At 48.6% G+C, this 20,810-nt stretch overlaps 2 long non-coding RNA genes across 2 annotated transcripts; one reads left to right on the top strand and one right to left on the bottom strand.

Moving 5' to 3' along the window:
- Nucleotides 1-298: 298 nt before the first annotated feature.
- On the bottom strand, nucleotides 299-19,582 carry LOC116534511. Its single transcript, XR_004261761.1, has 3 exons — nucleotides 19,497-19,582; nucleotides 1,857-1,861; nucleotides 299-309 (listed from the first exon to the last, which is right to left on the bottom strand). It is a non-coding gene; the product is annotated as an uncharacterized LOC116534511 (long non-coding RNA).
- Nucleotides 1,465-19,555, top strand: LOC116534512. Its single transcript, XR_004261762.1, has 3 exons — nucleotides 1,465-1,475; nucleotides 17,165-17,172; nucleotides 19,473-19,555. It is a non-coding gene; the product is annotated as an uncharacterized LOC116534512 (long non-coding RNA).
- Nucleotides 19,583-20,810: the final 1,228 nt, after the last annotated feature.

Genomic DNA, 20,810 nt, shown 5'->3' with positions numbered 1-20,810 from the left:
CTGGGCATGGTGGCTCATGCCTGTAATCCCAGCACTTTGAGAGGCTGAGGTGGGTGGATCATGAGGTCAGGAGTTCGAGACCAGCCTGGCCAACATGGTGAAACCCTGTCTCTACTAAAAATACAAAAATTAGCTGGGCGTGGTGGCTGGCGTCTGTAATCCCAGCTACTCAGAAGGCTGAGACAGGAGAATCACTTGAACCCAGGAGGCGGAGGTTGCGGTGAGCCGAGATTGTGCTACTGCACTCTAGCCTGGGTGACAGAGCAAGACTCCATCTCAAAAAAATTTTTTTTTTCTTAGAAATGGGGTCTTGCTCTGTCACCCGGGTTGTAGTACAGTGGCATGATCATGGCACACTGCAGCCTCATATTCCTGGGCTCAAGCGATCCTCCCACCTCAACCTCCCACGTAGCTGGGACTACAGGTGTGCACCACCATACCTGGCTACTTTTTTAGTTTTTGTTTTTAGAGAGGGGAGACTGGGTAGATTATCCAGGCTGATCCCGAACTCTTGGCCTCAATTGCTCGGCCCGCCTCAGCTTCCCAAGGAGCCAGGATGCCAGATGTGAGCCACCACACACAGCTAAATTTCTGTTGTTTATAAGCTATCCTGTCTATGGAATTTTGTCACGGTAGCCCAGATGGAGTAAGACAGACCAGAATTACCACCAATCCTGGTGATGGTCAAGCGTCAGCTTTTGATTCTGATTTTATCTAGATTTTATTTATAAGTGTAGTTAGGACCTGACCCCAAAATCCTCTTGGCCTTTATGTGCACCCGGGCTGGAATGCGGTGGCATGATCTCGGCTCACTGCAACTTCTGCCTCCTGGGTTCAAGAGATTCTCCTGCCTCAGCCTCCCGAGCTGGGATTACAGGTGTGCACCACCACACTCAGCTAACTTTTGTATTTTTAGTAGAGAGGGGTTTTGCTATGTTGGCCAGGCTGGTCTTGAACTCCTGACCTCAAGTAATTTGCCCACCTTGGCCTCCCAAAATGCTGGGGTTACAGGTGTGAGCCATCACGTGTGGTCACTCTTGGCCTTTTAAAAGCCGAGGCCATTTTGAAACCACAGTATCTCCCGAGATCCAAGGTGGTGAAGTTTGTAAAGCACTTGGCCTCTGCCCGATGCTTACTGAGATCAATACTTGGTAGCGGTGTTACTGCTTTCATTTTCATTACTTTGTAAAATTTCAGCTTGGAAAAGGTGATTCCATAGAAGTAAAACGCAGACATGATGTAGCTGTGGCAATAGTAATAACAACAGCTAACATTTCTATAGCTCTTCCTCTGCGCCAGAGGCTATTCGAAAGATTTTACTATTTAATTGACTCTTAGAACAGCCTCTCAAAGTAGTCACTATTATTAAGCTCATTTTGTACATGTAAAAATTGGGGTACAGGATAGCTAAGTAACTTGTCATAGATAAGGTAACTTGCCACGGCTGGTGCTCAAGCATTTGGGTCCCAGAGTCTGTCTTCTTAACCCCTGTTATAAGCTAAACTATGTCCAGTGTCCCCAACGCCCACCACGTTGAAATCTGCTATGATGAGGTGACTGAGTCATGAGACCAGAGCTATCCTGGATTAATGGATTACTTGCTTTTCATGGGAATGAGACTGGTGGCTTTATAAGAAGAGGAAGGAAGACCTGAGTGAGCATGTTACATGCTCAGCCCCTCACCATGCGATGCCCTGCACCACCTTGGGTTGCTGTAGAGAGTCCCCACCAGCAGGAAGGTCCTCACCAGACACAGTCCCTCAACCTTGGCCTTCCCAGCCTCCATAAGAAATAAGTTCCTTTTTTAGGTCTGGAACAGTGGCCTAAGAAAGGAACTTAGGTAAACATGGTGAAACCCCATCTCTACTAAAAATACACAAATAAGCTGGGAATGGTGGTGAGCACCTATAGTCCCAGCTGCTTGGGAGGCTGAGGCAGGAGAGTTGCCTGAACCTGGGAGGTGGTTGTTTGCAGTGAGCTGAGATTGTGCCACTGCACTCTGGCCTCCGTAACAGAGCAAGAATCTGCCTCAAATAAATAAATAAATAAAATCTTTTTTTTTTTTTTTTGGCAAATTACCCAATTTTGGGTATTCTGTTATAAGCAATAGAAAACAGACTAAGAGACAGAGTCCTAACCCTTAGTATCTCAGAATGTCACTGCATTTGGCCATAAGTTCTTTACAGAGATAACTGAGCTAAAATGAGGTCTTTAGGGCAAACCCTATCTGATATCACTGTTGTCTTTATGGGAAGAGGATATTTGGCTGGGTGTAATGGCTCACGCCTGTAATCCCAGCACTTTGGGAGGCTGAGGCAGGAAGGATCATTTAGGCCAGGAGGGAGTTTGAAACCAGCCTGGCCAGCACGTGGGATCCTGTCTTTATAAATTGTTTTTTTGAGATGGAGTCTCGCTCTGTAACCAGGCTGGAGTGCAGTGGCGTGATCTTGGCTCGCTGCAGCCTCTGCCTCCTGAGTTCAAGTGATTCTCTTGTCTCAGCCTCCCTAGAGCTGGGACTGCAGGTGTGCACCACCATGCCCAGCTAATTTTTTGTATTTTAGTTGAGAGGGGGTTTCACCATGTTCCTGAGGGTGGTCTCAAACTCCTGAGCTCAGGTGATCCACCTGCCTCGGCCTCCCGAAGTGCTGGGATTACAGGCATGAACCACCATGACTGGCCCAGGTGATCTTTCACCCTGGACAAGTCTCATCTCAGCTCTGGCCTTCTCCTCTGAGAAGTGACTTTCAGTTTCTTGAGCATGGATATTCGAATCCCTGCAATGCCCAAGGATTTGAAGCATTAGTTCTAGGCAGGAACACTTCAAGCTAGAGCACTGTCCACTCAACTGCCATCCACACTTCCTCCTTCCATGCCAGCAGGCCCCAGTTTTCTATTTTCAGGCAGCAATGGGCTCAGCGAAGGTAAACCTGCCCTCAACTCAGAGAATGAACCTTAAATTTCCCAGATCAATCATGATAATCCACTTCCTCTTTGCCAATGATTGCGGGGTGGCCATGAGACCTATTCCAGCCAATAAGCAGGATGCAGGATGTTGGGGGGCTCCTGGGAAAGATGTCTTTCTCTAACATAGAGGATGCTACAGAAACAAAGCTTTCCTGTACTTTGCCATCTTCTCATCTTAAACGTTGTTTGATGGTGATTCAGCAGCCCTTTTGTGATCATGAGGTGATGAGTCCAAGGACAGAAAGCCAACACCCTAGGGATGGTACCACAGGAAGACAGAAGGAGCCTATGTCTTTGATGATATGGTTGAGCCACTACATTCAACTTGGAACTGCCAATGCCCAGGCTTCTTTGGTTTGTTGAGAACTGATGTCTTTGTTGCTGTTGGTCAGGTTTACCCTCTGAGCACAGTGGAAGGAGGCAGGACCCACTGGTGTGCCGCCTTGGCCCTCAGTACACCCTAGCTTGAAGGAAACTTCCTTAGCTGCTTCTGAGTATGCTTCAAAAAAAAAAAAAATCCCAGTTCTGTACCCCTCTTGTCTTTCTTCTTTCTTTCCAACCTTAGTTCTCTTTTCATCGATATTCCTACTTATTCATTTTCTTTCCTGAGTTGGAATCATTCTCTCGTTCATTTTATTAGGAGACAGTATAGCACAAACTCCTGAACAGACTGAATTCAAAACTCACCTCCCAGGCCATGCCCAGTGGCTTATGGCTGCAATTTCAGCACTTTGGGAGGCCGAGATGGGCAGATCCCAAAGGCAAGAGATAGAGACCATCCTGGCCAACATGGTGAAACCCCGTCGCTACTAAAAAATACAAAAATTAGCTGGACGTGGTGGCATGTGCCTGTAGTCCCAGCTACTCGGGAGGCTGGGGCAGGAGAATCGCTTGAACCCAGGAGGTGCAGGTTGCAGTGAGCCGAGATTGTGTCACTGCAGCTTGGCAGCAGAGCGAGACTCCGTCTAAAAAAGAAAGAAAGAAAAAGAATGAACGAACCATTCTAAGTCAGGCTTTTCCATTGTACCACAATCACAATGGGCTTTCGGGAGGATCACGATGGCTTATGGATTAATAGAGATGCCAAAATAATATACACTGCCTTTCAAAATCAGAGACACGGTCCATTTATGAAGTCATAGCTCAGCACGATCTCCTAGGAATTGCAGCATGGTAGCTCCAGGGCCCAACAAGAGAGGCTGGGGTGTGTCTGTGGGTGTGTGCACTTGGGTTGAGATGAGGAAGAAATTGTTTTGGTTATCAGTGGGTGAGACACATCTCCCAACCTCCATCATCTTGCCATTTAAACCTTGCTTCTGTCCCTCTCTCCTTATGAGTGTGGCGTCACGGTCACCTGAGGTGTTTTGGACCCGGGTCCCCTGAGAAAGCCCTGGCTACCTTCTTGAATTACTTTCCTGTCTTCATATACACTAGAGAGCAAAGCATCTTCTAAGGGAGTACATTTATGTCATATCCCTGGTCTTGGTACCCACTGGATACAGTATGTGGTAGATACAAAGACTCAAAGCAGGTTGGGTGCGATGGCTCACGTCTGTAATCCCAGCACTTTGGGAGGCCAAGGCAGATGGATCACCTGAGGTCAGGAGTTCGAGACCAGCCTGATCAACACAGTGAAACCCTGTCTCTACTAAATACGAAAAAATTAGCTGGGTGTGGTGGCACCTGCATGTAATCCCAGCTACTCGGGAGGCTGAGGCAGGAGAATCAGTTGAATCCGGGAGGCAGAGGTTGCAGTGAGCCAAGATTGTGCCATTGTACTCTAGCCTGGGCAACAAGAGTAAAACTCCATCTCAAAAAATAATAATAAAATGAAATAAAAGCAGCCCATTCTATGGGGAAGACCAAGGTGCTTTGCAGGGGAAGTATGTCAGAAATATCCTGGGGTGCAGGGAAATGCAAGGCTTGAGGAGAAGGACCTGTGTTTCCTTATAGCCTTGCTTTGTTGTGTGACTTTGAGCAAATTTCTCGAGCCTCATTCGCCGAGTGAAAATTATCATTCTTACTACATAGAATTAACTAAGTGATTATTTACAATTGACCCAGCACAGTCAATTGTAAATAATTGCTTCCTTAAATCTATCAGTTAATTCAATTACCGATCCACCGTGTCTGCACCATGAGCATCGGTTCTCTTTCATTTGCATGGGGACTGAAGTGGGCTGGCTGTGTCCCCACCCAAATCTCATCTCGAATCGTAGCTCCCTTAATCCCCACGTATTGTGGGAGGGACCCAGTGAGAGGTAACTGAATTATGGGGGTGGGTTTTCCCATGCTGTTCTCGTGATACTGAATAAGTCTTGTGAGATCTGAGGGTTTTATAAAGGGCACTTCCCCTGAACTTCTCTTGGCTGCTGCCATGTGAAAAAGGACATGTTTGCTTCCCCGTCTGTCATGACTGTAAGTTTCCTGAGGCCTCCTCAGCCCTGCAGAACTGTGAGTCAATTAAACCTCTTTATATAAATTACCCAGTCTTGGGTATGTCTTTATTAGCAGCATGAGAATGGACTAATACAGGGACTTTTTTTTTTTTTGAGGTGGAGTTTCGCCCTTGTCACCCAGGCTGGAGTGCAATGGCGTGATCCTGGCTCACCGCAACCTCCACCTCCTGGGTTCAAGCAATTCTCCTGCCTCAGCCTCCCGAGTAGCTGGGACTACAGGCATGCGCCACCACACCCAGCTAATTTTTGTATTTTTAGTAGAGATGGGGTTTCACCATGTTGACTGGGATGGTCTCGATCTCTTGACCTCGTGATCTGCCCGCCTCGGCCTCCCAAAGTGCTGGGATTACAGGCTTAAGCCACCGTGCCCGGCCTACAGGGACATTTTAATGATGAAGGCAGGATGTGAGAGTAGGCATCTCCCAGCCTCCTTTGCAGGTCAATGAAAGGGAGTTGAATTAATATAAGCCTGCAGGATCCTCTCCCCTAATCCCCTGCTTCTTACATTTTATTGGAGAGAATTTTGTCATATGCTCATAACCAAGTGCAAGGGGCTGACAAATGTAGCACCCCTTGAAGGGGACAACAGATTGTGATGCATAATTAGCAGCCTCTACCACATAACCTTAAAAGAAATGAGCATGTACTTGCTTTAGACTCTCCTCCTCTGCACTGGCTCAGATGCATATGTAATGGCAGGAGCCGAAGCAGCCACTTTGGACCTAGAGACAGAAACTGCATGTTGAGGACAACAGAACTGCTCTTCTAACCCTGGGGTGTCTCAGGATCATTAAGTAACAGATAAACATGCCTTTAACTTATTTAAACCATTGTGTTTTTGGGTCTCTTTGGTACTGCAGCTTAAACTGTGTTGTTTAATGGATCTACACTTGCTGGTAATGAACCAGCTTCTCAGTATAAGATGCAGGAGCCCTTTTTTTTCCCCAGGCTGGTGTGCAGTGGCACGATCATAGCTCACTGCCGTCTTGATCTCCTGAGTTCAAGTGATCCTTCCATCTCAGCCTCCCAAGTCGCTGGGACTACAGATGGGCACCACCAAATACCCAGCTAATTTTAAAATTTTCTGTAGAGACAGAATCTCCCTATGTTGGCCATGCTGATCTCGAACTCCTGAACTGCAAGCAGTCTTCCCACCTCGGCTTCCCAAAGTGCTGGGATTACAGGCAGGAACCACCTCACCTGGCTAGACACAGGAGCCTTTAACACGTTCATGCATTAATTTTCATCTTTTCGTTAGAAGGATGCTCTCCATCTTTAATACAAAGGGAGTCTCAAGCTTGTTCTTGCTTGCTCCTCATCCCAGTTTCTCCAGGAGAGCCCAGGAGATCCTCATCCAATAGCATTCCTGGTCACTTGTCCTGATGCCATAGAGATAAAGCAGGAAACTTAATGCCCAAGAAAGGTCTTTATCTCTAATGAGAAGAACAAGAACACTTGAGACTGCAAAGCAACAGGCTGACAGAGGTGTCAAAACAAATACGGCATGTTTAAAATGGCTAAAGAAATCAAAGAAAGCATAGAAACCATAAGGAACTAAAAGCACACCAGATGTTTTTTGTTTTTTTCAAATTTTGTTTCTGTTACATGACCCACACCTGGTATTAAGCCAATAAAATCCAAACCCCAAATGATGCAGGCGAAAACCTCATCACGAACCTCAGAAAAACGCCAGACATGTGTAGGTAGTTAGACTTTGTGATTCTCTGAAGAAAGAGAATGAGCTTAAATGTTTTAATTGGATTCACATGTCTCTTGTGCCCTGACCATATGGTTTCAGGATGCTTCTTGATTTAATGCCCATATCAGGGCTGTAGTTCGTTTTCTAGAAGGAATGATTTTATTTTAGCCAAGAAATGGATCCACTGGTTCTTATAGGGTTCTGTCCCCTCCCCATGTTTCCATTTAAGCAACACTCCTTAAGAATCAGAGATGGGTGCAGAAACTTAAAGCCATCGAGGAGCATGGAACTTAAAAGTCATGTGTTGTCTGTCATTCTGCAGATGAGTCAATTGGCTGGTGGGAGCAGCTGGTGAGGGTAGACGTTGGGATTAGCACGTGCACTTTGGCTTCTCTGGCTGTTGGAGAAGAATCTGGCTGCCTCATTTATGAGCTGGTGTTTCTCTTCCCCACTCTGCCTTTGCCTTAAAGCTCTCTGAGTCTACAGACAGACCATAACCAAATGGTGGAGAAGTGCGTATTACTTCCATCTGGTGGAGGTGGGTCTTTCAAAGATGGGCTTTGGAGTTTATGCCTTGTTTTTATTTTCCTAGTGATGAAACTCTGCCCCGCTTTCACCCCTGCAGAACCCTACCGTGCTGCCGGCCCATCAGCGTCTGCTCTGGGTGGGGAGGTGGGAGATGGAGGGAGTGGCTGGATCCAGGGTGGGTTTCCTGCACGGTGACTCAACGGGAGGAGTCAGTCATTTGCTTTTGAGTTGGAACTTTGGTGCTCATGACTCATGCCTGGAGGAATTTGCGTTTTGAGCTGGGTTACCCCTGGGTGGGGGTAAGGGGGTGGTTCATGATAACAGGGCTCAGGGATGAGAAAACCCGTGGTGGGTGTGGGGTCGGGGAGCTCTCTGGGGCTTCCCTGATCTTTCTGTATTGCTATCTCAATGCCAATCTCTGAGTAAGCCATGGACATAGTGTCTTCGTCCATTTTCTGTTGCTTATACTGGAATACCTGAAACTGGGTGATTTTTAAGGAGAAGGAATTTATTTCTTACAGGGATGGAGGCTGAGAAGTCCAAGGTCAAGGGGCTGCATCTGGGAAGGACCTTCTTGCTGGTGGGGACTCTGTAGAGTTCCCGGGCGCCACGTGGTGAGGGGGCCGAGCATGCAGCTCAGTTCTCTCTTCCTTTTCTTATAAAGCCACTAGTTTCGCTCCCAAGATAACGATCTGCCTGACTCGGCCTCCCAGAGTTCTGGGATAACAAGCCTCAGCCCCTGCACCCCAGTCGCCTCTTAAAGCCCCCACCTCTTGATACTGGCATACTGGGGATTACATTTCAGCATGAGTTTTTTGTTTGTTTGTTTGTTTGTTTTTTAAGACAGAGTCTTACTCTGTCACCCAGGCTGGAGTGCAGTGGCACCATCTCGGCTCATAGCAACCTCTGCCTCCAGGGTTCAAGCAATTCTCCTGCTTCAGCTTCCTGCATAGCTGGGATTATAGGCAGGTGCCACCATGTTCATTAAACCATAACTCCATTAATCCATGAATGAATTAATCTATTCACGAGGGCAAAGCCCTCATGACCTAATAGAAGATGGGGTCTTGCTCAGTTGCCCAGGCTGGAGTGCAGTGGTGTGATCTCGGCTCACTGTTGCCCAGGCTGGAGTGCAGTGGCTTAATCTTGGCTCACTGCAGCCTCGACCTCCTGGGCTCAAGTGATCCTCCCTCAGCCTCCCAAACAGCTGGGATTATAAGCCCCAGCCACCATGCCCCGCTAATTTTTGTAGGTTTTGTAGAGACTGGGTTTTGCCATGTTGCCCAGGCTGGTCCTGAAACCTGGGCTCAAGCGATCTGCCTGCTTTGGCCTCCCAAATGTCTGGGATTACAGGCCTGAGCTCCTGCATCCCAAACAGCTCTTAAAGTCCCCATCTCTCAATACTGGCACACTGAGGATTAAATTTCAGCATGAGTTTTTTTTTTTTTTTTTTTTTGAGACGGAGTCTTTCTTTGTCGCCCTGGCTGGAGTGCAGTGGTGCGAGCTCTGCTCACGGCAACCTCTACCTCCCAGCTTCAAGCGATTCTCATGCCTCAGCCTCCTGAGTAGATTACAGGCATAAGCTTCCACGCCAGTTAACCTTTGTATCTTTAGTAGAGATGGGGTTTCACCATGTTGGTCTGTCTGGTCTCAAACTCCTGACATTGTGATCTGCCCGTCTCAGCCTCCCAGAGTGTTGAGATAACAGGTGTGAGCCACGGAGCCCAGTCCAGCATGAGTTTTGAAAGAGAAAAACATTCAAGCTGCAGCAAAAAGCTTCCTTGAACAACTCTAGGAGGATCAGGGGAGAAGGTGGCGGATACACCAAGGGTCATGAGCTGTCCCCAAGCTGTCCACCTATCTCCTTTCCAGCATCTTGAGTTTGGGATAGAGCAGTTACCTCCTTTTTGTTACACATCAGGAGCTCTGCCCAGGGGCTGGCCTCCTTGCAAGTCTGTGCAATGGAAGCTGGAGTGAGGAGCAGGGATAGCGTGAGACACGCCCACCCGTTAGAAAACCTACTGGTCATGTGACCACAGTCAAAAGCAGCATGATGCATCGATTTCTGCCTTGGGATGTGTCTGTCCAGTGAAGATGCAGCTTTTGTGTAAATCTTTGTTGGACAAAATTTAACAAGGGCTCTCTCTCCTAGCTAACTTTGTGTGACTCCTGCAGACCTGATCGAAAGAGAATTTTTTTTTTTTTTTGAGATGGAGTTTCACTCTTGTTGTCTAAGCTGGCGTGCAATGGCACCATCTCAGCTCACTGCAACCTCTGCCTCCCGGGTTCGAGTGATAGTCCTGCCTCAGCCCCCACCCGTAGCTGGGATTACAGGTGCCTGCCACCGCGCCCGGCTAATTTTTTGTGTGTTTTTAGTAGAGACAGGGTTTCACCATGTTGGCCAGGTTGGTCTCGATCTCCTGACCTCAGGTGATCTGCCTGCCTTGGCCTCCCAAAGTGCTGGGATCATAGGCGTGGGCCACTGTGCCTGGCTGAGAAAATTTTTTGAACAGTTACTGGTTCTCATATTTTTTTTTTTTTTTTTTTGGGAGAGGGTCTTGCTCTGTCACCCAGGCTGGAGTTCAGGGTGTGACTGTGGCTCACTGCAGCCTCGACCTCCTGGGCTCAAGCAACTCCTATATCGGCTTCTTGAGTCGCTGGGATTGCAGGCATGTACCATCACACCTGGCTTATTTTAAAATTTTATTATTGCTTGTAGAGATAGGGCCTCAGCGTGTTGCTCAGGCTGGTTTGGAACTCCTGGGCTCAAGCCATCCTTTCACCTTGGCTTCCCAAAGTGCTGAGATTACAGGTGTGAGCCACTGTGCCCGGCCCCCCCATTTTTTTTTTTTTTTTGATGGAGTCTCACTCTGTCGCCCAGGCTGGAGTGCAATGGTGCGTTTTGGGCTCACTGCAACCTTCGCCTCCCAGGTTCAAGTGATTCTCCTACCTCAGCCTCCCAAGTAGCTGGGATTACAGGCACGTGCCACCATGCCCGGGTAATTTTTATAGAGACAGGGTTTCACCATGTTGGCCAAGCCAGTCTTGAACTCCTGATCTCAGGTGATCCTCCCGCCTCAAAGTGCTGGAATTACAGATCAGATTCTTGATTTTGGATTGAACTAGGCTTCCTTCCCCACACTGCGTCCTTAGAAACTTGTCGGGCGGGTGAGCTGCCCTGAGCCTGCCTCCCTGTCTCCCTGCCCTGACTCAGTGGATTCTGTGTTTCTAGGGGCCAAACAGGAGAACAGGTTGCTCACCTGAGAGTTTTTCCAGGGTCTCCAGAGGAGGTCAGAGGCACGTTGAGGCTCAGCCAGAACGATCGACTGGGCTGCTCTCAGCTTCAGTTTTTCTTAATTAGCTCTAATTACTCTGTCATCAGAAATGTACTGACATCGAAAGCCTTCAAGTTCCTTGAAGCAGCTGGCAGTAATCGGCCTCATTAATCTCGCCGATCCCCATCTTTTGAAGATTGCTGGTTTGCGTTAGAAACGATCCTCTATTCAGTGCTATTTTTCATCTCTCCATCGTACCTCTCGGTTCTGCAGCAAAAATGTGGTCAAGAGCCTGAGGACCGGTCAATATCCTGGTGCCCGTCCCCTTGTCTGAGGTCTGGTGTTGGGGAAGGTGCCTCTCTAGGGGAGGAGGCAGGGCTTGCTTCTGGGCTGTGGCTGTGCTCTGAGGTTGCAGAGCATGAAGTCAGGGGCACACAGCTTCACCCATGTCTGTCTGGCTTACACCTTGGGTCCCCCTGGCCCTGGATAACAATCACTTAAATATTGCATCTTGGGCCTCCTCTCCACTCCAATGCTTTGCTCCTGGAATTCCAAGCTGTCCAGTCTCTTTCCAGCTGGGCCTCTGAGCAGTGGACCAAACGTGGCCACCTTGGCCTCCTTTTAACCTGGGCTTTGCTAATGGGGCCAGAAATGGTACTCAGGGAGGCCAGGATCTAAGGCAACACATTCTGGAGCCAGAATGACTTAGAGATAGTGTTTATTGAGGGTAGACTGAGGCGGCTTGGAGGAAAGGCTGGGAAATCGGTGTATAAGTGAGGAGGGCTTAGGTCGTGGCTGGAGAGGTGGTGCGCTGTGCAGCCCGCAAGACAAGTTGAGGCTGGAAACGGGGTGTGAGAGAGGGCTCTGTGAGGACAGTGTGTGTGTTCATGTGCACGTATGTGTATGTATGTGTGATTCTGTGTATGTGCACAGGTCTATGTGTATATAGATCTGTGTGTGCGCATGTGTACCTGTGAGTGTACGAGTGCATATTTATATGCATGCATGTATTGTATGTGCATGTATATATGTGTGCATATGCTTGCATGTGTGTGTGTATGTGTGCAAGCAAGTGCATGTATGTGTGTATGCATACATGCATGTATGTGTGTATGTATGTGTGTATTGTGTGAATGTGTACATATGCATGTGTGCCTATGTGACATGTGAGTATATATGTATGTGTATTGTGTGTGTGTATGCATGTGTGTTTATGTGAATTTGTGAGTGTATGTGTATGTGTGTATTGTATGTGAATGTGTATATATTGCATGCATGCATATATGAATGTGTGTATGTGTTTGTGTGTATTGTATGTGAATATATACATGTGTGCATGTGTGAATTCATGGATGTGTATGTATATGTGTGCATGTGTGTATATTTGTGTGTATTGTATGTGAATGTGTATGCATGTGTGTATATGTGAATTTGAGTATGTATGTGTGTGCCTGTGTGTATTGTATGTGAATGTGTATATATGCATGTGTGCATATGTAAATTTGTATGTATTTTATACTTGTGTGTGTATGTATGTGTGTATATGAGTGTATACATGTATATATGTGTGTGTGTGAGTGTATATATGTATGTGTGTATTGTGTGTGAATGTGTGTATATGCGTGTGTGAATATGTGGATGTGGATGTGTGTATGCATGTGTGTATTGTACGTTCATGTGTGTATGTGCGCAGATGAGAGTGTGTGCATCTGTGTGTGCATGTGTGTTTTTGTGTGTGTTTGTACACAGCCAAAGCTGGGAGAGTGAGGAAACAGTGGGCTTCCCTTCCTGTGGTGCCTGTGAGGATGCATGCACAGAGATGGTTAAAAACATTGAAGGTGTTATGAGAGCTGGGACCTTTAGAATCAGTTCCCCAGGGGCTGGGCTGTCATTTACACTGGTCATCAGGCTCAGAGCCTTCCTTCTTGACCTCAATCCACTGTCCCAGGCAGAGCTCTTCGCTGCCCCTGATAGCAGGAGTTGGGCCCCACTTTCATTCCCCTTCTGCCGTTTGATGATTTTTTTTTTCTTTTTTTGTAGAGACAGTGGTGGGGGCGGGGGTTCTTGCTATGTTGCCCAGGCTGGTCTCAAACTCCTGGCCTTAAGCAATCCTCCCGCCTCAGCTTCCCAAAGGGCTGAGATTCCAGGTGTGAGCCGCTGTGCCCAGCCTGGCTTGACTCTTAAGAGGGTCAGTCGGTCGGGCGCGGTGACTCACTCCTGTAATCCCAGCACTTCGGGAGGCTGAGGCTGGCTGATCACAAGGTCAGGAGATCAAGACCATCCTGGCTAACACGATGAAATCCTGTCTCTACTGAAAATACAAAAAAAAAAAAAAAAAAAATTAGCTGGGCGTGGTGGCACGCACCTGTAGTCCCAGCTACTCAGGAGGCTGAGGCAGGAGAATCACTTGAACCATGGAGGCGGAGGTTGCAGTGAGCCGAGATCATGCCACTGCACTCCAGCCTGGGTGACAGAGCAAGATTCCATCTCAAAAAAAAAAAAAAAAAGATGATGTTAGAGAGGAAAGCTCTCCCACATGGCCAGTCAGGGTCTTCCCAGGTATACATTATAGATGCCACTTTGCTTCTATCTAACCTCTCCTTGCTGCAGAAAGGTGCTTATACAACAGCCAATACCGGTTTTGCCTACTTTGGAAAAAAAGCTCTGGGTTGGGGATGGATGAGGTCAGGAGCGCCCCTTTCAGGGCCCTCCTTCTGGACCTCTCTCCCTCCAATGCCTCCCACTCCTCTCCTGCCTTGAGAGGCTCAGCCCTGCAGCTGACAGACCTGATTACCGCCTGTGAGTGATAATATAATTCAGTTCCCCTCAAGGAGAGATGCTATCAGAGAGGCTTTTTTAAGAGGAAAAAATATATAATATACTGGTTGAAAAGGGCTATCTTTCTTCCTGGAAGACCAGTTATTAATCTCTTCCTAGTACATTTTCATATCATTTTGGACATTTATTTCCAGGCCGTGATATTATAAAACCAGGCGTCTGTGTCAGTTTTCATGCGGTATAACACGCAGGAACATGAAAAGGAGTCATTACCGCTGCGGCCACTGGAATTGCTAACGAGATCCTGACATTTTCAAATCGGACCTGTTTCTCGGTGATCCAGAAGCAAGCCCAGCAGCTGCGCCGGCCGCATGTCAATGAGGCAGCTCCAGGCTCAGGGGATAAAAGGAGGAAGGGGTTTGGGGTGGGGACACATATTCTTTGAGCTGAACCCAGTGTCCGCAGCTGAGGAATAAAATTGGGTGGAGGGACTGGTTCTCTGTCTCCAAGTTCCCTTTTACCATCCAAAGTGGGGTGGGGGCCATCTTGAGCTTTGTGGCCCAAATTTTCTTTTCTCTTTTTTTGAGACGGAGTCTCGCTCTGTCACCCAGGCTGGAGTGCAGCGATGCGATCTCGGCTCACCATAACCTCCGTCTCTCGGGTTCAAGCAATTCTCCTGACTCAGCCTCCCAAGTAGCTGGGATTACAGGTGTGCGCCACCACATCTGGCTAATTTTTGTATTTTTAGTAGAGATGGGATTTCACCATGTTGGTCAGGCTGGTCTCAAACTCCTGACCTCGTGATCCGTCCGCCTCGGCCTCCCAAAGTGCTGGGATGACAGGCATAAGCCACCACACCCGGCCGTGAATTTTCTTATGCAGGGATGTGTCAATTCAGCAGATCTTTGTTGAGGACCTATTGTGTAACTGGCACTTGGGAGAGAGCAATTTACAAGAGAAACATTCACACTTCCCGAAAGAAGCCTTGAAGAGAGAGAATTCCTCCAGGGACAGCCACCACTCTTTTTTTTTTTTTTTTTTTTTTTTTTTTGAGACAAGGTCTTGCTCTGTTGCCCAGGCTGGAGTGCAGTGGGGCACCCACAGCTCATTGCAGCCTCAACCTCCTGGGCTCAAGCGCCCAAGTAGCTGAGATTACAGGCACGCACCACCATGCCTGGCTAATTTTTGTACTTTCTGAAGAGATGGGGTCTTGCTATGTTGCCCAGGCTGGTCTCGAACTTCTGGCCTGAAGTGATCCTCCCATCTTGGCTTCCCCAAAGTCCTGGGATTTGCAGACGTCAGCTGCTGCACCTGGCCAGCAGCCTCTCTTCATAGTTCTCGTTCCCTAAGTGCAGAGCTGGCAGCTGCAGCATCGCCTGGAACTTGTTAGAATGCCGGTTCTCAGGCTGCACCCCAGACCCATGGAATCAGAAAGTCTCAGGGGAAGGCTTGGTTTTAACAAGCCTTCCAGGGGGTTCTGTTGCACTGTGTAATTGTAATTGGGGAACCACTGCCTAACTTCTTCTCTTGCTCTGTCCCAAAGCCTCCCAGAATAAAAGGTGGACCTTGAAATCCACCTCTGGTGTGGTGAGGGACAAGCGGAAGAATCTGGGGTGGCTGCTGCAGCTAAGCTCCCTGGGCCAGATGCCTCTTCTCCTGGCGTCTTGTTCCCTTCCCTCCTTCCAGCTGTCCTCACCCCTGAAGGCTGGGGAGCTCCAAGCCTCAGTGGCCTCCATGCAGCTCCGTTAATCAAGTAGGAGACTGTGAAAGCATTGGCAGCCACGCTCTCAAAGGGTAACAGCCATCAGCTAGGCTGTCTCTGGAGGGAGCTGCTGGGGGGTTGGCGTGGTTGGAATTGGGGTTTGGAGGAGCAAGGAGGGGATGGAGACAGGGTAGGTGCCTCCCAGGTGCCCCGCCACAGATCCCTGAGCCTGCTCTTGCACCTCGGCGTGCGTGATGTCTTCCGCTCTGCTCGGTCTGTTAGCACCTTCTGGCTCCAGCGTCCTCAGCCCAACGCTCCCTCCATCATTAGCTGCAACTCTTCTTCAATCAGCATCTCATCTCAAAAAAAAAAAAAAAAAAAAAAGAAAAAAAAGGGGCTGTCCGTGGGGGGGTTCTCTCTCCAAGGCTTTCAGGAAGCACAGATGTTGGTCTTGTTCATTGCTGTCTCCCCAGTGCACTCAAGACGACCCCCCTCTCCTTTGGATGGCAAAAGGACAGCTGGAAGGAGGGCTTTCTGGGTCTACCTGGTGCTCCCTAACGGAGACTCTAATTCGCGATAGTTCATTCTCTGCAGACTCCTGGGCTACAGGTACACGCAGCGGGGAAATGCCAAAAGCAGGCTGACTGCCTCAATCACACATTTAGGGTTTCTAACTGCAATGGGAGCCTCAGCCCAAACCCCTTCACAAGCCTTTTGTGCCTCTTAATTCATTCCCCTGGCCCCATTCTCAATATTTCATCTAAAAATTTGCTTGTCTTTGTTTTAGAGGCCAGATCTCGCTCTGTCCCTGCAGCTGGAGTGCAGCGGGCATGATCATAGCACACTGGAACCTCCACCTCCTGGGCTTCAGCCATCCTCCTGCCTCAGCCTCCTGAGTGGCTGGGACTACAAGCACACACTACCACGCCTGGCTAATTAAAACATTTTTGTTGTTGTTGTTGTTGAGATGGGGTCTTGCTATGTTGTCCAGGCTGGTATTAGGATCTAGGCCTCAAGGGATCCTCTCTCCTTAGCCTCCCAAAGTGCTGGGGTTACAGATGTAAGACACCATGCCTGGCCCTCCCCTCCCCCCCTTCCCCTCCCCTCCCCTCTTCTTTCCTCTTTCTTTCCTTCCCTCCTTCCTTCCCTCCCTCCTTCCTTCCTTCCTTCCTTCCTTCCTTCCTCTTTTCTTTTGTTTTTTTTTTTTCTTTTCTTTCTTGAGATGGAGTCTTCCTCTTGTCACCCAGGCTGGAGTGCAATGGCGTCATCTCAGCTCACTGCAATCTCTGCCTGCCGAGTTCGAGCCATTCTCCTGCTTCAGCCTCCCCAGTAGCTGGGATTACAGGCACCCACCACCACGCCTGGCTAACTTTTTGTATTTTTTTTTAGTAGAAATGGGGTTTCACCATTTTGGCCAGGCTCCAGGCTGGTCTCCAACTCCTGACCCCAAGGGATCCACCCACCGCAACTTTCCGAAGTGCTGGGATTAAGGGCGTGAGCCACCACGCCCGGCCTGCCTGATCTTGTTTTCATTTCTGATTGCACATCTAACAGACCACCATTGTAGGAAATTTGGAAAATTCAGAGAACGTAACAAGGAAAATAGTGGCGAGGCAAAAGCACAATACCAGAAGAAACTGCTAACCTTTGGCTCAGCAGTCCTCAGCTGTGGCAGCATCTCCTAGGAGGTTGTCAGAAATGCAGATTCCTGGGCCCCAACTCCTCCCTCCTCCCTCTGAGACTCTAGGGTGCGACTCAGTCCTCCAGGTAATGCTTTCGTCCCCACAAGTTTGACAACCATTGCGTATAGAGTCTTGCTCTGTTGCCAGGCTGGAGTGCAGTGGTGCGATCTTGGCTCACCGCAACCTCCGCCTCCTGGGTTCAAGCAGTTCTCCTGCCTCAGCCTCCCTAGTAGCTGAGACCAGAGGCACGCGCCGCCACGCCCAGCTAAGTTTTGTATTTTTTGGTGGAGACAGGGTTTCACCATGGTCTCAATCTCTTGAGCTCATGATCCGCCCACCTCGGCCTCCCAAAGTGCTGGGATTACAGGCGTGAGCCACCGTGCCCGGCCCCTTTCTGCATTCTTCTGGGTAAGAGAGGCCAATAACCTCTTCTGAACTGGAGCTGGGGACGCTCCCCCGGTTACAGTAAGTTCTGTCTTTTTTCTATGCTTTAAATAAGTAATGAGGCTTATTCTATGAATACAACCATACATTTTGATTACTTTATCCCAACATTATATCAAGGAACTCTCCCAGATCATTAAAAACCACACCACTCAAATGCTTTTTAATGAGCAGCCTTCCTAATGTCTGCATAAAACATGTCCTGTGGTTCTACTATCATTGGCTTAATGAGAATTACTTTCTAAACACCTTCTGGGGAGTTAGTTCTACCTATCTAAGGGGATCCCATGATGGCAGGACGGTAGGGAACAGAAGGAGAAAATCACAGCTGCCAACTCTGCTAAGACACCCTGGATTTATTACATGCCCTGGTGAAACCGCCTTTGTAAAAATAACTGAGGAAATTATGATCGTGAAGGAGATCAGACCTAACCGATTCCATCTTGCGTCTAACCTTTAAGCTGTCCTTGTTCATTCCTGGGCGCAGGCTGAACTAGCTTTGGGAAGGAGTTCAGTTCATGGTTTGACTCTGAAACAAAATCGATAACAGCCCTTTCTTGAAAAGACCCCCTACTTGCCTGGGGACCAGTCTGCCTTTGCAGGACTAACAAATTAGCTGCGAGATTAGAAATCACAATTTAGGGGTCATGGAGCCTCTGGCTGAACCTCCCCAAATTGCTCCTGGGGATAACATCACTATTGTGAAACCTAAGATCAGTGCTTGAAATATTTTGCAGACCCTGCACGGGATGAATCAGGTAACGGCACGCAGACCAATCATCTGGCTCAACCAGTTCTGCTATCCCACCTAGGAACAGAAGACAGCAAGAAAACTTCAATTTGGGCTGGGTGCAGTGGCTCACGCCTGTAATCCCATCACTTTAGGAGGTTGAGGTGGGTGGATCACTTGAGGTCAGGAGTTCGAGACCAGCCTGAGCAACATGGCAAAACCCTGTCTCTACTAAAAATGCAAAAAAAGAATTACCCGGGCATGGTGGTTGGCAACTGTAGTCCCAGCTACTTGGGAAGCTGAGGCACGAGAATTGCCTGAACCTGGGAGGCAAAGGTTGCGGTGAGCAGAGATCACGCCACTGCACTCCAGCCTGGGTCACAGCGAGACTTCATCTGAAAAGAAAACCTCACTTTGAACCCCTATGATTCCATCTCCAACCTGACCAATCAGCACTGCCCACTCCCCAAGCCCCTACCCACCAAATTTCTTTAAAAATTCTGATCCCCCAATGCTCAGGGAGACTGATTTGGGTAATAATAAAACTCCAGTCTCCCGCACAGTCAGCTCTGCATGAATTACTCTTTCTCCATTGCGATTCCCCTGTCTTGATAAATTGGCTCTTTCCAGGCAGCCGGCAAGGTGAACTCACTGGGCAGTTACCCTGGAGCCCCATGAAAGCTGTATCCCCATTTATGCCCTGGCCTTAGAAGTCCCACAGGGTCAGTTCTGCAGTGTTCTATGAGTTGGGGAAGTCTTGTGGGCCCACCTAAGTTTGTGGTGGGGAGGATGTAGACTCTACCTCTTGATGGGGCAATTGATGAGGGTCTCAAAGAGCATGTGGGAGTAGAAACATGGCTGTGGCTATTTTTGGAAAATACAATCTGGCACAGGAGGTTCTTCCCCAGGTGGGAGAGTTACCAGTAAAATGGAAAAAGTTCCCTTATCTCCTCTGTAGGGCATGTGATGCGGGTATGGCTCACTTCTTCAGTGCTCCGCTGCTCAGACCTTTAGGGGAACATGCAGACTGGCAGGTTGTGGGGCTTCAACCCCATGGCAGTGTCTACAGGTGAATGCTTACAGCTCCGAAGCCCCAGTGGGTGTGTGTTACAGTGCGCTCTTTAAATTTGCCATCTATAGGCGGTTTGTGTTAATCAGCTCAGTTAGACCCTCTGCCTTATCGCAAGGACAGAGGGCTTTCGGTATCCTAGTGTACCAGAAAAATTGCATTCTACGTGGGCTTGGAGAATGAGTGCAAGTTTTTATTGAGTGGTGGAAGTAGGTCTCAGCAGATGGATGGGGAGCTAGAAGGGGGATGGAGTGGGAGGGTAGTTTTCCCCTGGAGTCGGGCAGCTCAGTGTCAGACTCTCCTCTGACTGCCCTCAGCTGAACTCCACATCTTTTCACTGTAGATGGCCAGCCGGCGCCTGCTGATATCTGTCAGTGTGTTCTTCTGCTGGTGTGTTCCTTTCCAAGTGCGACCACTTGTGTCTGTGCCCACTAGAGTCTCGGGTTTTTTATAGACACAGGATGGGGGTGTGGTGGGTCGGGGGCGTGGTGGGTCAGAGTTGTCTCAGAAAATGCAACATTTGGGTGTAAATTCAGGAGTGTCTGTCCTTACCTAGGTCTGTGGGCACAGGCCCAAGGGTGGGGCCCCAGCAAGGGACCCACCCTTCTCTACCCAGCACTTCCCTGTCCACCTCCTATATCATCAGTTTGCTGGTAGAAACAAACAGGAGTCTGCAAATGCCGGCAACACAATTCCAGTCCCTCTTGAGGTGGGAACAAGAATACTCAAATTTCCCACTTGTTCCCCCTCATCCTCCTGCCCAGCCCATTCTCCACTTTTCCCCATTCTAGTCTTCTCTAGCCACTGTTCTCTGGCCTTCTTTCTGTCCCTGCTACACAATGACTTTACCTCCCCACCACTGCCCCAGGGCCTTTACAGAGGCTCTTTCACTTCCCAGCAAATCTCTTCCCGATTCCTGCCCAGTTCCTCCTTTCTCTCCACCCTGATGTCAGCTTGGTTGCTGGTGTGCTCTCCTTACCCCATCCCTTTCCGTTTTGCTCTCTGGTTTCTCCTTCTTCATGCCCCTTGCAGTGATCTGAAATTGCATTTTTCCTTATGTGTTTATTTCCCTCCACTAAAATAAAATATTTTTGAGAGCAAAGAGTCTTTTTTTTCTTTTTGAGATAGAGTCTGACTCTGTCACCCAGGCTGGAGTGCAGTGGTGCGATCTCGGCTCACTGCAACCTCCGCCTCCCAAGTTCAAGCAATTCTCCTGCCTCAGCCTCCCGAGTAGCTGGGACTACAGGCGTGTGCCACCATGCCCGGCTAATTTTTCATATTTTTAGTAGAGACGGGATTTCACTGTGTTAGCCAGGATGGTCTCGGTCTCCTGACCTCATGGTCTGCCTGCCTCAGCCTCCCAAAGTGCTAGGATTACAGACGTGAGTCACGTCGCCCTGCTAAGTCTGTCTTACTTGCTCCAGAATCCCTAGGGCCCTAATTGTAAAAAAAAAAAAAAAAAAGCACTCAATCTATGGCT

This window comes from Sapajus apella, unplaced genomic scaffold, assembly GCF_009761245.1.
Source record: "Sapajus apella isolate SASKATOON/1434 unplaced genomic scaffold, GSC_monkey_1.0 scaffold88, whole genome shotgun sequence".
Lineage (NCBI taxonomy): Eukaryota > Metazoa > Chordata > Mammalia > Primates > Cebidae > Sapajus > Sapajus apella.
Note: the sequence above shows the minus strand (reverse complement) of the source record. Positions and strands in the feature narration are given on the sequence as shown.